This window comes from Abramis brama (genome assembly GCF_963993115.1).
Source record: "Abramis brama genome assembly, chromosome: 1".
NCBI lineage: Eukaryota > Metazoa > Chordata > Actinopteri > Cypriniformes > Leuciscidae > Abramis > Abramis brama.
In genome coordinates, this window is record NC_139963.1 from 29,597,046 (window position 1) to 29,611,144 (window position 14,099).

Here is a 14,099-nt window from a genome sequence, read left to right on the forward strand (position 1 = left end):
ATAACCAAGGCAACAGAAAGACAGGTAGAGACAGTGAGAAATACACTTTATGGACTGAAGGGTGTTGACACATGGGCAACACACAAATATGTATCAAATATAATATTATTCAAAATTTTTGAGTCATTAATACGTTTTTTGAAATAAATTAATACTTTTATTCAGAAAGAACACATTAAATTGATCAAAAGTGACGGTAAAGACGTTTACATTGTTACATTAAATTTCTATTTTAAACGAATATTGAGAATACTTTTTATTCATTAAATAATCCAAAATACATAAATATTAGGCAGCACAACTGTTTTCAACATTTATATTGATAAAAATTGTTTCTTGATCAGCAAATTAGAATGATTTCTGAAGGATCATGTGACACTGAAGACTGGAGTAATGATGCTGAAAATTCAGCTTTGACATCACTGGAATAAATTACATTTTAAAATATATTACAATAGAAAACAGTTATTTTAAATTGTAATAATATTTCGCAATTTTCCTATTTCTTGTTTTGTTTTTTTACTGTAATTTTTTGGGTCAAATAAGTGCATGGGGCAGCACTTATTTGGTTTAAGAGATTTTTTTAAAACATTGAAAAATCTTACCAACCCCAAACTTTATATATACTATACTATACTATAATTGTTTACAACATTACAAAAATACATGGATAGAAACAAGGTCAGGCACTTACAGCAGACTCTGTAAACCATTTCACTGTCGGCAAGCTGGTGACGTGATTGCACCATGTTGCAGTTCAGTGAGAAGGGGGTGTCCATATACTTTGTGTAGATAAAGACAGAGAGAGCTGTACAGAGAGAAAGAACATAATGAGAAAATAGTTTTGAAGATCAAAAAGACAATAAAAACAAAAAATAATTAAATAAAACGTAAACTTAAACTTACAGAGCAAAAGCACACAAGAATAAAAAACTAGACAGAATCTTTGTTTTAGGAATCGGTTGAAAAGTCTGATCCTCTCTGAGACTCTTGCTTTTTTCCCAATTGTGCCCTAAATCCATCAAGCAGGGCAGCCATCTTTCCAATCCCTGCATGCCCTCTGCACAGCAGCATAAAGGGCAAAAGTGTGTGGCAAACAAATATAAACACGCACACACACATCTGACATACATCAGCAAGTTCATACAAAGATCCAGCACACATGCTGAGAAATCATTTTCCAAGACCTTCCCGGTCACCTGCAGTTTGATCCCATCTCACTCTAAAGGTAAAGGATGTCTTTTCCCTTCAATGGCCTGCCATAAAGCCCGTCTCCAGAGCCCGTCATCCTCTCCGGAGAATTCCAGAGCCTTTACCCCACCTCAGCCCCTCATGCACAGCTCCTTTCAGCCGCTGGCAGCCTGAGGATGTAGAGATGATCCAATTAGGGGCAGGCAGACAGGACAGGCCACTGTGCCAGGTTCACCCAGGGCCTCATGGAGCCTAATGAGGCATTACCTTTAGTGGTGACAGCCCGGGCCTTGCACCCTGACAGCAACACTCTGTGTGTATGTGTGGATGGGGGACACTGGGGTGAGGCAAGCGTACAATGCCACATCATAAGAGAGCACGTGTGGAGAAGAGAGAGAAAGAAACAGGATGACTACAGCAGAAATACAGGAGACTGTGAGAAAAAAAAATCTGTATTAACAAAAAACTAGACATTTCTGAGGTATTGTTACACAACTCTAGCCATACAACATCTGACAAGATCAAAAATAGGACAAAAGCTCCATAAAAATATTGTGAATGTAGTCCATACAACTCCTGCGCTATATTTTAAGTATTTTGAAGTTTTTATAATAGCTTGGTTTTATAATAGGAACAGTTCTTCCGATATTTACTGATAATCACATCACACAAAGATTGTGTCAAGCCTGTGTCCACATCAAGATATAAAAAATGGGGCGTCAGTGTATTTTTACTTTAAATTGGCATTGGATCTTGTGTCTAATTTAACCATTTGTGATGACATATATGATCATTTAATTATGCTTTTTTTTTTGTTGCCTTTTCTTCTTGATATATTATTTTGGGGGGAAAAGTACAATAACATCAAACAGGTTTGGAACAACATAAGGGTGAGTAAATAATGACATAATTTTGATTTTGGGGGAACTATCCCTTTAACTAAAACAGAAGACTAAAAAAGCCTTAATCAACCAGATGGCAAAACATTCATTAATTAAAAATAAAGTAAGATATCAAACACATCGCTACTGATTAGAGTCAATAATGCAAAGAAAGCACGTTGTTGGAAAACTGTGTGTGGTGTGACTGTAAATCTGTGTTTGTGCTGTTATTATTCTGTTGCTTTAATCTGCCAATGGAGGATTATTTTTCTAACAAACTATTGATATACCAACCTTTAACATTACATTGAATTATACAATATATGTGTATACGCAATGTGAAAGTAAAGTTATTAACACACACTGTTATGTTTTTCTACATTTATATATTTTTTTCTTAATTTTATTTATGGTTTAGAATGAAAAGTTTTCATATAGAAATGCTTAAAATGAAATGAGGCTGGGTGTTGATGATATACTAATGACTATGTTTGTAATGGGTGCTAAAACCTACTTCATTAACAGCACCTTTGTACTTGAAATGAATTCACACAGTTTAAAGATAAGTTGCATTTTTCAGTTTTAAGATAGGTTGTAGATTTAAACTACTTCAAATTGTAGCAGACATATGTTAAAATAGATCAAAGCTTGAGACACATAGTACAAGTTAGATACGGATACAAAATGTGTCTCCCAGGTCTCCCCTCTATATGGTCTGCAAATTGCTGGGCTGAAAAAGAAAGTAACAACTAGAACATACTGCTTTGAGTCAGCACTTTATCCACTTGGAGAAGGTGTTGTTATCTCTAGGCATAGTGGTCTTTATCATGAGACATTATTTTAGAGGACTGCATGCGTGCACATTCTCTAACTATAATGTCTCTAAACAATTATTATATGGTTATTTTAATCACAAGCAAGAGTTCTGTTATACTGAATCTCAGAATGGATTTGATTTGACCATAGACAAAAGGTCAATATGCTGTAAACTGCACGTATGATCTCTTTTTTCACATGTAAAATTTTACTGTTAACGCTTTAGTATATTTAACATTAGCATCATTTCAAAACTATGTGGAGCAATTAATACTTCTGTAGCTCATTGTCTGGGCAAAACACACTTGGCGTGGCATTTCTCTTCATTATTGACTATGTGGCATCTGTATTCTCCATTAGTGATAGTGAGCATTGGCTAGTAGACACACGGGGAGGGAGAGTAAGACAAATGCCTTCTGCACTCACTGTACCCAAACAGGTCAAGTGGCAGAAGGAGGTAGAAGATGAATTATGAACAGGACCTACACTGGGCATCTAAAGTGAGCAGAGAGAGACGGACAGAGAGAGAGGGGAGAAGTGTGCTCTTGAAACAATTAAAGATACAAACAGACTTGAAGTTGGCGGAGTCAGACATGGTAAAGTACTGTGACATCAGTGCTGAGTCCACTAAGAATCAACAGCTTCCCATTTCTCTCTTACTCTGCCTTTATTTCTCCCTCATCGTGCTGACTGTCATCGACCCACCTCAACGGCACTTTGACGTGAATGTGAATCTCTTTCTTCTTCTCGATCCCACATTCTTATCTCCTTCTGATTATTGATGATCTATAAGACCTACAGAAACCTTCTTGCTTTTTGCCATGGTAGAATGAATATACTGTAAGGCCCGTTATATTGGCCCAATCTGCCGGTCCGCCAATACACAGGGAAGGTTATCACGTGTTCTTGTCCTCACTCATGCAAAGTATTGGTTGGTTAAATTTGCAATACATTTAGTTATGTATTCTCTCGTTTATTTCATCTGACTCCATAAATGAAAGGGTTTAATCATATCTGTGCCTCACTAAAAGTGAGTGAATGTTTGACTATTCCTTTTAAAAATGAACAACGTCAAAATCAGTTAGAATAATCACATTAGGATTTATTATGTCAGGTAAATGTATCATGCCAATTTCATAATCAATTCAAAGATAATCGATACAAAACATCAAATGCTCTGGAATAGAGAGAAGATGCAAACCCAACATTAAGAAATATGTGAGGCTGAGGGATTTATATCTCTCAGCCTAACGGACCGATCTGAAGTACAGAAAAGGCCCCGATCTCCCTGCTGTACTCCATTAAATAGACAGACCTCTTTCACATGTAAACATGTGCTAACAATAGTAAATTTGCATTCAGAGATCACACCTTCATGGGGGTGGGAGACCATTTGCTTGAGAGAAAAATCTCCCTTTGTGTTACTGTAAACTCTTAAAACCTTATTACCTTTTGTTTTACTTATTCCGAAATTGTACCAGTCACACTGTGACATTTTAAACGATACCAAACATGAATATACTCCGTGATCATCATTCACATTAAACTATACATTTTCTTGGGTGAAATCAGGTGATCATCTGAGCATGAGAGAGAGGGGGTGAAGGGAGAGGGAAGGAGATGTAGATTAGGATGACTCAGAGGTGAGACTTTTGTCTCAATGGTGCACGAAGAATGGTAATCTCCAGAGAGGTCCTTTTGTCCTCTCAGGGCCTGGTCACCCCCAAAACAGACTGTCTGGAATTTCCTAATTTATCAATTCTTACAATACGATAAAGACTGGGATTCAAAATGTAATTTAAACTATTAATGTTTTTTATTTAAACATAAAATAGCCATTTTTAGGCATTTAAAAAAATTCAAGAAATGTTATGATATAAAAAAACAAAAAAAAAACATTTTGACAATTCAAAATGTTAATATCACTTAAACTGTTATCCTTTAAATAAAAAAATAAAAAAAATGCAAATTAGATGCATTTTCGCTAAGGGTCTCAGACTTATGGACACACATCTTCTCCCCAAAAACAAGTTTAACTTTTCTTGCTGGAGAAATCTATCCATGAAATCGCTGGTTGACATTTCTAGACTAATCAAAGCCTCCCAGACACACAATGTCAGCTGAACACACTGGACATCCTTCCTGCGTGACAGACTGTCAACACAACAGTTTTACTGCACAGCCCATCTAACAAATAAACAACTGCTCTCAACTTCTAAGATGGAGAGAGGTCAGTCAGACTTAAACACTGAGTGTGTTTGACTTCTTTAAATAAACTTAACATGATAGACAGAGAGTATGATAAATGACGAGAGAGAGTGGCAACATCTTGCATGCAGTCCTTTTCTATACTAAGAGACAGGTCTCACAGATAAAACCAGCTTACCCCTCAGACTGTGTGTGTGTGTGTGTGTGTGTGTGTGTGTGTGTGTGTGTGTGTGTGTGTGTGTGTGTGTGTGTGTGTGTGTGTTAAAGACACGAATGCGTGGCTGGTGAGCAAACGGTACAGAACTGCACATTCTGCCTCCCGCTCTCTCTCTTTTTCACTCGTCCTCATTTCTTTCGCTTCCTCTCTTTCATCGCCTGCTAATCAGCCACCCGTCAGGGTGAAAACATCCAGTGTGACAGCTATCACCAGCTACCTGTCTCCCTGCTCTGCATCCCCACACCTCCGTTCATTTACACAGGCACGCCAACCCGCTCGCTCTCATTGTTTGTTTGATTCATAAGCCCAGGCTTGTTGCAAATCCTCCCGTATTGGGAGAGGTGACAGGAATCATTTGATGGTAATGCCGGTGGCATTTGGGAGTGTGGACTGTACGACAGGCGGAGAGGTAAGGAGTGATCTGGCATTAAAAGATAATGCTGCCACGACCTGACGGGGGGAACAGGAGCAGCCATCAACGCCTCAACATTTAGAGCTGAAAAATAATGCTGTCGATGGCCTAGCTTGACCTCTGACCCCTGCTGAGCGATCACTATTTGTTTGTCTAGGTTGGAGAGGCATTGCCAGTGTCTGTGCAGTCCATATGTACCAAGATCTCGAAGACTTTAATAGGATGCCAGTTAGAGAGAATGAATACTACATACAGTATAATAGCTTGACAACAGATGCATTAATGCATGAAAATCTTGATTTTGGCTATTTAAATAAATCAGAAATAAAATTGAACATAAATATAAAATAAAAAAAACTTAAATGAAAATTTGAATTGTTGTCTTAGCAACTAGCTTAAAGGGTTAGTTCACACAAAAATGAAAATTCTGTCATTAATTACTCCTCCTCATGTCATTCCAAACCTGTAAGACTTTCATTCATCTTCAGGACACAAATGAAGATCTTTTTCTGTCCCTCCATTGACAGCTACACAACTGACACTTTGACGCTTCAAAAAGTTTATAAAGAGATCGTAAAACTAATCCATATGAATTGAGTGGTTTAGTCCAAAATTTCTGAAGAGACTTGATTGCTTTATATGATGAACAGATTAAATTTAGGGTTTTATTCACATTCGATTCATATAGACTAGTTTTACGATCTCTTTATGAACTTTTTCAAGCAACAAAGTGGTAGTTGAGTAGCGGTGAATGGAGGGACAGAAAGCTCTCTTAAAATATCTTTTCATTGTCTTTCAATGTCATTTACATTTTCTTTAAATAAGTTTACGTTGAGGTAAAATTACTAAAACTAAAATTGAAAAAATACTAATAAAATGACAAAAGCACATAAAATTACTAAATTAATACTTCAATTAAAATGAAAACAAAAAATATAAAAAAGCTAATTCAAAATAATAAATGCTATAATAGTATTTAAATAATACTAAAATAATCCTGCTGTAAAAAAAAGAAGAAGATTAAAACATTATGGGAACGCTTCTGTGTGATAGCGTCTGAAGCACGTGTGAAATTAGACCAACCTGATTGGTGCTACGTCGTGACGTAGCGTGTGATGGCGTACACAGAAGCTTACAAAGGAACACAACTTCTCAGGGAACAATGGTTACAGTCGTAACCTGAGACGGTTTGGAAAGAACAGCTTGGACACATTACAAATCTTCTTCGGTGCTCCATGGAAGAAGAAAACAGGTTTTGAATGGCTTGAGAAAATAATGACAGATTTTCATATTTATATCTCTTTAAAGCTAAATATATACTAAGTTCTCCAGATACTTTGACAGAAACTCCACACACATTATTGCACTTCTGACAAATAATACTGAGAACGAGAGCTGTGAAACTGACAGAGCACTGCATCTTTTTGACTGCATTCATTGATTGTCGAACCTCACGCCTCTCTTCTTTCTCTGTCTCTGGCGCACTCTAACATAGTTGCAGTCAAGCATTCCCCAATGTTTGTCTCTCTTCAATTTCCATTTTCTACTCCCTGACATCTCTGTCTCTCCAACTCTCACTTTGTCTTAATTCTTCTTCTTTGTTTGTCCCCCCTCACCCTCCCTTCCTCTCCCCCACACCTTCTAGTGTTTGCCAGGGGATGCTTATCATTGACGTGCACAACATCTTTTCCTGCACCCCATCGATCCTGTTATTGAAACAAGCCTCATTTGCAGTCTCCTTCCTGTTTTGCCCCGATCCCCCCAAACAGCCCCCTGCTCTCTCTCTCTCTTTTCTTCGTTTGCTCTGTCAAGAAAAAGCCGCCTCAACAGCTTGACAATTACCCATAATCCCTCACTTCAGCTTCTCTGCCATTTCAACCAAATGAAAGATGCTGCTACAAAATTAGTCCAATTTGACCGGTAGTTAAGACAAACTGGTCAATGCACTTAGGTTGTCAGGTGTGTTATCATGATGAGCATATGCTTATGAAGGTGGGAGTCTATTATGGTGAAAGACCTCTCATAGGTAACTGAATCAATACAGGGTTAAATTAAGAGGTTCTGGTGCTGCTGGTGCACACTACTTTTCTGGTGTATTTCACTCACAACAGAACAAGTTGAGGCAATCAAATGTGCTTTTCTAAAATGCCCCTAACTTGACTTTAATGTTGTGAAATCTGGGGCTGTATTATAGAAACTTCCTCACTTAATTCTTGACTTAAAGTCAGCATGAAACAGAAGTTGCATTAGTCTTTTCTTCCCTATTGTGACTTATATGCAACTATACATGAACTCTTCTCGAACAAGAAAAAATCAAGTGGGACTTGATTTTGTCCATGGGGAATTGATTGGATGTTTGTCGTTTGCTATTGTTGTTATCTCATGTGAGTGACAGGTTGTCCCGTCATCAGAGGATTAAGAATAATAATAATGTGCACTGATAAATTATTTATAATAAATACTGGCATATTTCAAAATAAGAATGGTCCATTTTGATTTTACGGTGACAGACGGATGGACGTAGGTGGATAGATGGATGTATTGTTTAACTAAATACTTTCTTTTAAAAGTTTTTACTATGTTATATCATGAATAGTTTGCAGCTCAGGAATCTTGGCTGCTGGCAAAGGGCTCACAACCCTTAGACGCCTCTAACTGGCAGAGTGGAGAAAAAATACGAAAATAAGAGAAGTTACAAAAAGTAACTTTCCCTCAGTGTTGAAGGCTCAAGTGTCACAACATCAAGAATTCCCCATCCGGAGGTGAGATTGCTCAAATCCACAAGCCAGCACATTTAGGGTAACATCTTAAGTCCAGGGCCAAGAAAAGCAGATACACACACACAAAGAGAGAGAGAGAGAGAGAGAGAGAGAGAGAGAGAGAGAGAGAGAGAGAGAGAGAGAGAGAGAGAGAGAGAGAGAGAGAGAGAGAGAGAGAGAGAGAGAGAGAGAGAGAGAGAGAGAGAGAGAGAGAGAGAGAGAGAGAGAGAGAGAGAGAGAGAGAGAGAGAGAGAGAGAGAGAGAGAGAGAGAGAGAGAGAGAGAGCGAGCTTCCTCTTGGGATGAAAGAGCTTTTGTTTATCTGATTCCTCAGTTGAGGTGCCATACACCAGGACTCTGGGGAAAAGTGTGAGTCTTCTACCCCACTCTCCCTCTCTCTCTTGCACTCCACATCCCTTCATTTTTTCCACTAATCCCAAAGTTGCCGATTCAGAGAAAGAGTAAAAGCGATGGAGAAAGAGCAGGAGAAATGCCTTACCTTTTGTCTCCCTCGAGATCAATTGTACAAACTAATCAATGAGGACTCTCCTTTCACCAGTGCCAGCTCGGACACATGCAATCAATGCAACTGTGTGTGTGTGTGTGTGTGTGTGTGTGTGTGTGTGGTTATGCAGGTGGCAGATATGAAGCAGATTAGGGAAGGAAACTAGTTGAAGGGATAAAGAAAGGGAGTACAGAAGTGGCAGGAGGAGATAAGAAATTCTTCAGATCTGATTTTCCCTAAATGTCACTAGCTTGAGGAGTGTCTTTCCATGCTAGCCAGAGGCGTAAAAAGAGATCTCTACCCCCCTTCCTCTCTCCCACAGTCTCCATCCTACTCTGTCATTTGGAGGCACCGTGCTGGGCAACAAAGAGTCTTTTTATCCTTCATTCAGTACTCATAACGCTCAATCCATCAGCAAATAAAAATGTTAGATATGACCCTGAGCTCTGGGAATAATGGGTAAACAGCACCAAAATTGCTAAGACAAAGGTCAGACTGTAAAATATGAATGAGCAGGTGGGTGAATCTCGGTTGTGGCTCTTCAAAATCTTCCCTACGTTCCAACTATGTGTAATCTAAAGAAAAATGACCTACAAACAGCGTTTAATGATTCTGCATTATGCTTTGATTTCAAAAAGCTTCATGAGGACTTCTGGAAATGCTTCATCTTAGTTTATCAGGATATTTTTACATCATCTCTCATCGTCACTAAGTGTGTCAAGCGTCTCTTCTCTGAAGTGTCTCAGTATATCTAAAAAATCTCTAGTTTGTTGGTCTTAGCTGATCTGTTGGCTGGTTTTATATGGGTTTCGGGCAGCATATTTGGCAGATTAAGTTTTAGGCACGGGATAGTGAGCTTTGCATTCAATTGCTGAAAGTATTTTATTTACTATTTTTGTTTTTTTGTTTTTTTTAACTATTTTTGAATTGTTGAAAAATCTTTTACTACTACAGACCCTTTCCAAAAAATTGGAATATCATGGAAAAGTTTATTTATTTCCATAATTCCATTCAAAATGTTAAACTTCCATAGATTATAGATTCAGGGCCCACAACTTAAACGATTTCAAGTATTTAGTTGTTTATTTGTACATAATTTGGGCTTCCAGCTCATAAAACCCACGAAAAATTTGAATATTACATGAAATCACACAGTAATTACACAGTGACACCATGGTCATCGAACCAGGTTTTGGTTCTTTTGGCAGTGTGGGCACTGGGCAGGTGCAAATCCTGCTGGGAAATTAAGTCAGCATCTCCATAAAGCTTGTCTGCTGAAGGAAGCATGAAGTGCTCTGAAAATGTCCTGGTAGACGGCTGCGTTGAGTGGACAGCACAGTGGACCAACACCAGCCAATGACATGGCTCCCCAAACCAACACAGACTGTGGAAACTTCACACTGGACTTCAAGCATCTTGGATTGTGTGCCTCTCCATTCTTCCTCCAGACTCTGGGACCTTGGTTTCCAAATGAGATGCAAAATTTGCTCTCATCAGAAAAGAGGACTTTGGTCCACTGTGCTTTATTAAATCCAGAGTCAACGCAGCCGTCTACCAGGACATTTTCAGAGCACTTCATGCTTCCTTCATTTTCCAGCAGGATTTGCACCTGCCCACACTGCCAAAATAACCAAAACCTGGTTCAATGACCATGGTATCACTGTGTAATTACTGTGTGATTTCATGTAATATTAAATTTTTTTGAAATCCTGTTTTCGTGGGTTTTATGAGCTGGAAGCCCAAATTATGTACAAATAAACAACTAAATACTTGAAATCGTTTAAGTTGTGGGCCCTGAATCCTTAATCTATGGAAGTGTAATGTTTTGAATGGAATTATGGAAATAAATAAACTTTTCCATGATATTCTAATTTTTTGGAAAGGGTCTGTACAAATATCCATAATATTAAAACTTTTCCTGGCTGGTTTATAAAAATAAGGGGCCGCAAAATAAAATTGTAAGATAAGTAAATAGTATAATTTATGCTTTATAATGGGGAAAGTTGTCTACATGTTTGTATTTTTTTTTTTTGAGATGTCATATTTCTAACTTAAATGAAGGAGAATTCCGGTCAATTTTAACATTGAGCTCATTTTTTTGTAAATTTGGAGTGCTGTCAATACAGAGAACAACGACAAAAATCGGCAACACCGATTTTTGTCGATGTTCTCTGTATTGACAGCACTCCAAATTTACAAAAAAAACAACTTACACAGCTTACCTCATTCTCCCCTATGTTAACAGTCCCTTCTTCAAGTGTGTTATCTCTTCTTTCCGAGATGTCAGTTGACTTCTCTCACTCACACTCACGTTCGCTGTTTAGAGAGAACACCTTCGATCCACTGTCACCAATTTACCACGCTAACTCCGCCTTGGACAGTTTATCTCATCAACTAAGGACTGGCACGTCATTAGTCATTTCTGCACTACTTACCTCTTCCACTATCCATCCATCCATCTTCCTCTCTCTCCATCATGTTCTAGTGCGTTCATTTCCTACTTGATCTGCCCTCAGGTTCAAGTGTTAGCACATTCCTGAGGATGACAGTGAAGAGAGGCTCATTACTTTCACAACATAAACAATAGCAGTTGCTGCAACACCTGTAAACTAAAAAAACCTCTATGATTATACAAAAAATGTATGTTATTACTCATATTCACATAGCAACCAGTTAATTTTGTTTGTATACTGGCTGTAATGATCAGTTAAAGACGGTCAGTATGTGTTGGGTAATTCTCCAAAGCCACCCATCCACCCAGTTAACAGCATCCTGGAGAAACCAAAGTGAACATGGGAAGTGTGAAAGAATCAAGAACAGAGATAAAACTCTAAAAAGAGCCAAAGAATAAGAGACGGTGTTGGATACAGAGTGGTAAGTTGATATAATAGGGGCCTGTCTCTCGTGGTTTTAAATGGAGGATTTGGCCTTCACGCCTCTCAGTGCCATTCTTAAGGAAAGCGGATTTCCGCTGCCGTGACGACCATTATCCTGGTTTCCTGGCAGTAATCCGCCATACTAGGGCCGTAATAGGACAGAGCATTGCAGAAAGTCGGGAGGCTGTTGCTGCTAGTCTCTGCCGCGGGGATCACGGTTCTAGATCTGCCACAGAGAAACACAAGCTGATCTGATACAGCTGATGAAACAGTCATGCACAGCAGGCCTGGAGAGAGAACATCACAAAGTCTGACATTTACAATTGTAACTCTAACTTGTTTATAAGGTCTGTCTGCTTGTCTGTCCGTCCGTCTATCTTTCTGTCTGTCTGTATATACTAGGGATAATAATTTAAATACACATTAAACAACTATACTAACCAAAAAAATGTGGTAGGTAGTTTATTTCATTAATTTCCTTTAAAAAACACTACTGACAACACAATGTGTATCTTTAACTACAGTGTAAGTTATTTTTTGTTTATTTAACAATGTGTACACTCTGTCATATTTAACAACCAGTAACTACTCACATGTAAGCTGAAAGCTAAATGTGTTTCATTCACTAAAAAGAACCAGCTCAGTAGAGTCATTTACGTATCTGTGAATTGGACTGAACTTTTTTCGATTCATTCTTCCCTCAAATGGCTGCCGGTCTGTTTCCAGATTGAATATAAACTTTTATTGTTTGGTTTTAAATTTTGAATGGGTTGGCACCAAAATACCAGGAGACATTAGTGAACCTGCACTCCTCTGTTAGGCCCCTGAGATCCTATGATCAGCTTCTTTTAGTGGTTCCCAGATCCAGATTAAAACTCGTGGGTATCGTGCTTTTTTTTAGTTGCTGCCCACAAACTTTGGAACTCATTGCCTTTAAGTATCAGATACGGTCTGGTTTTAAGATTTTCTGGTTTTAATCTTTGTTAAAAGCTCATTTATTAACTATGACTTTTAATTCCCCGGGCTATTAATTCTCTTTGTAATGCTTGTTCCTTTACCCCTTCTTATTATTCTATTTACTATTGATGTGTACAGCATTTTGGGCAACCTTGGTTGTATTAAAATGTGCTTTATAAATAAATTTAAAAAAATAAATAAAATAAAAAACATTAAAAACAACTAACTATTAAGAGTAATTGATTGGGAATCGGTCAACACTACAGCACTGTCTATGTTGTAGCACCATTGAATAAGACTGACACAAACTTCTTTTTTTTTCTTTTTTCTTTCAGCATTTCTGCATGCTGACTTTAGTACACAAAATAGACTACAACTACAAGAAAAATTCTCCTTTATGTTCTTTGTCGCTCTGTTTCTACACTATGGTGAACTGTAAGCATTTCTTCCGTTTTATCCATCTCCTCTGAGCTGTTGATGTTGAAACATCTGTAATTCCAGCGGTTGCACTTCAGGCTCAGGTAGTCAGCCAATTTCAGAGACTTATGACTCGAATGAACTTGCTCTTTGATTCTCAGGACACTCTTCGCCTGCATGACCATTGTTGCATCCTCCAGATTGCTATTTCCTTAAAGGTGTTTGAGGATCTGAGTCGCCATATATCTGAACTGGCATTTACAGTTTTTGTGAAGTACATTATATTTGTGTAACTGAGCACATATTGCCATTTCTATTTCTTATATAATAATAATTGTACACATAGGCCAGTGTTCTATCACTACTTCAGACTTTCAGACTTAATTGACAGTACCTTCAGACTGAACTTCCCTTGGGTTCACCAGTTTTCATTTAAAAACTCAATTACTGAGTGCAGTTCAAACGTATATAGGTACACAAATCATATAGGAAATATTGAGTATTCATAGACAAGCATGTACATTATTGATATGAAAAGCTGGTCATGTTTACATTCTCACCCTCTCATTCTTTGTTCACCTCACTGTCAAAAGGCACAAATGATATCTAGTGGTTTCCATGAATGCCACCAGGGTGGTTTAGTCTCTATTCACCGAATCTAGACATTCACACCAACCAAGACGAAACCGAGAAGCATGCCAGAAGAACAGAAAAAGAATAAGAAGGATCTACAGAGGTTACAAACATTTAAATTTTAGAAAAATAGATTTTAAAGTGCCAGATTAATGTTTTAAAACCCAATGAAATTTGTCTTTAAAGGGTTTATTGAGGGCCGCCACTACACATCAGAGGGCCTTGACA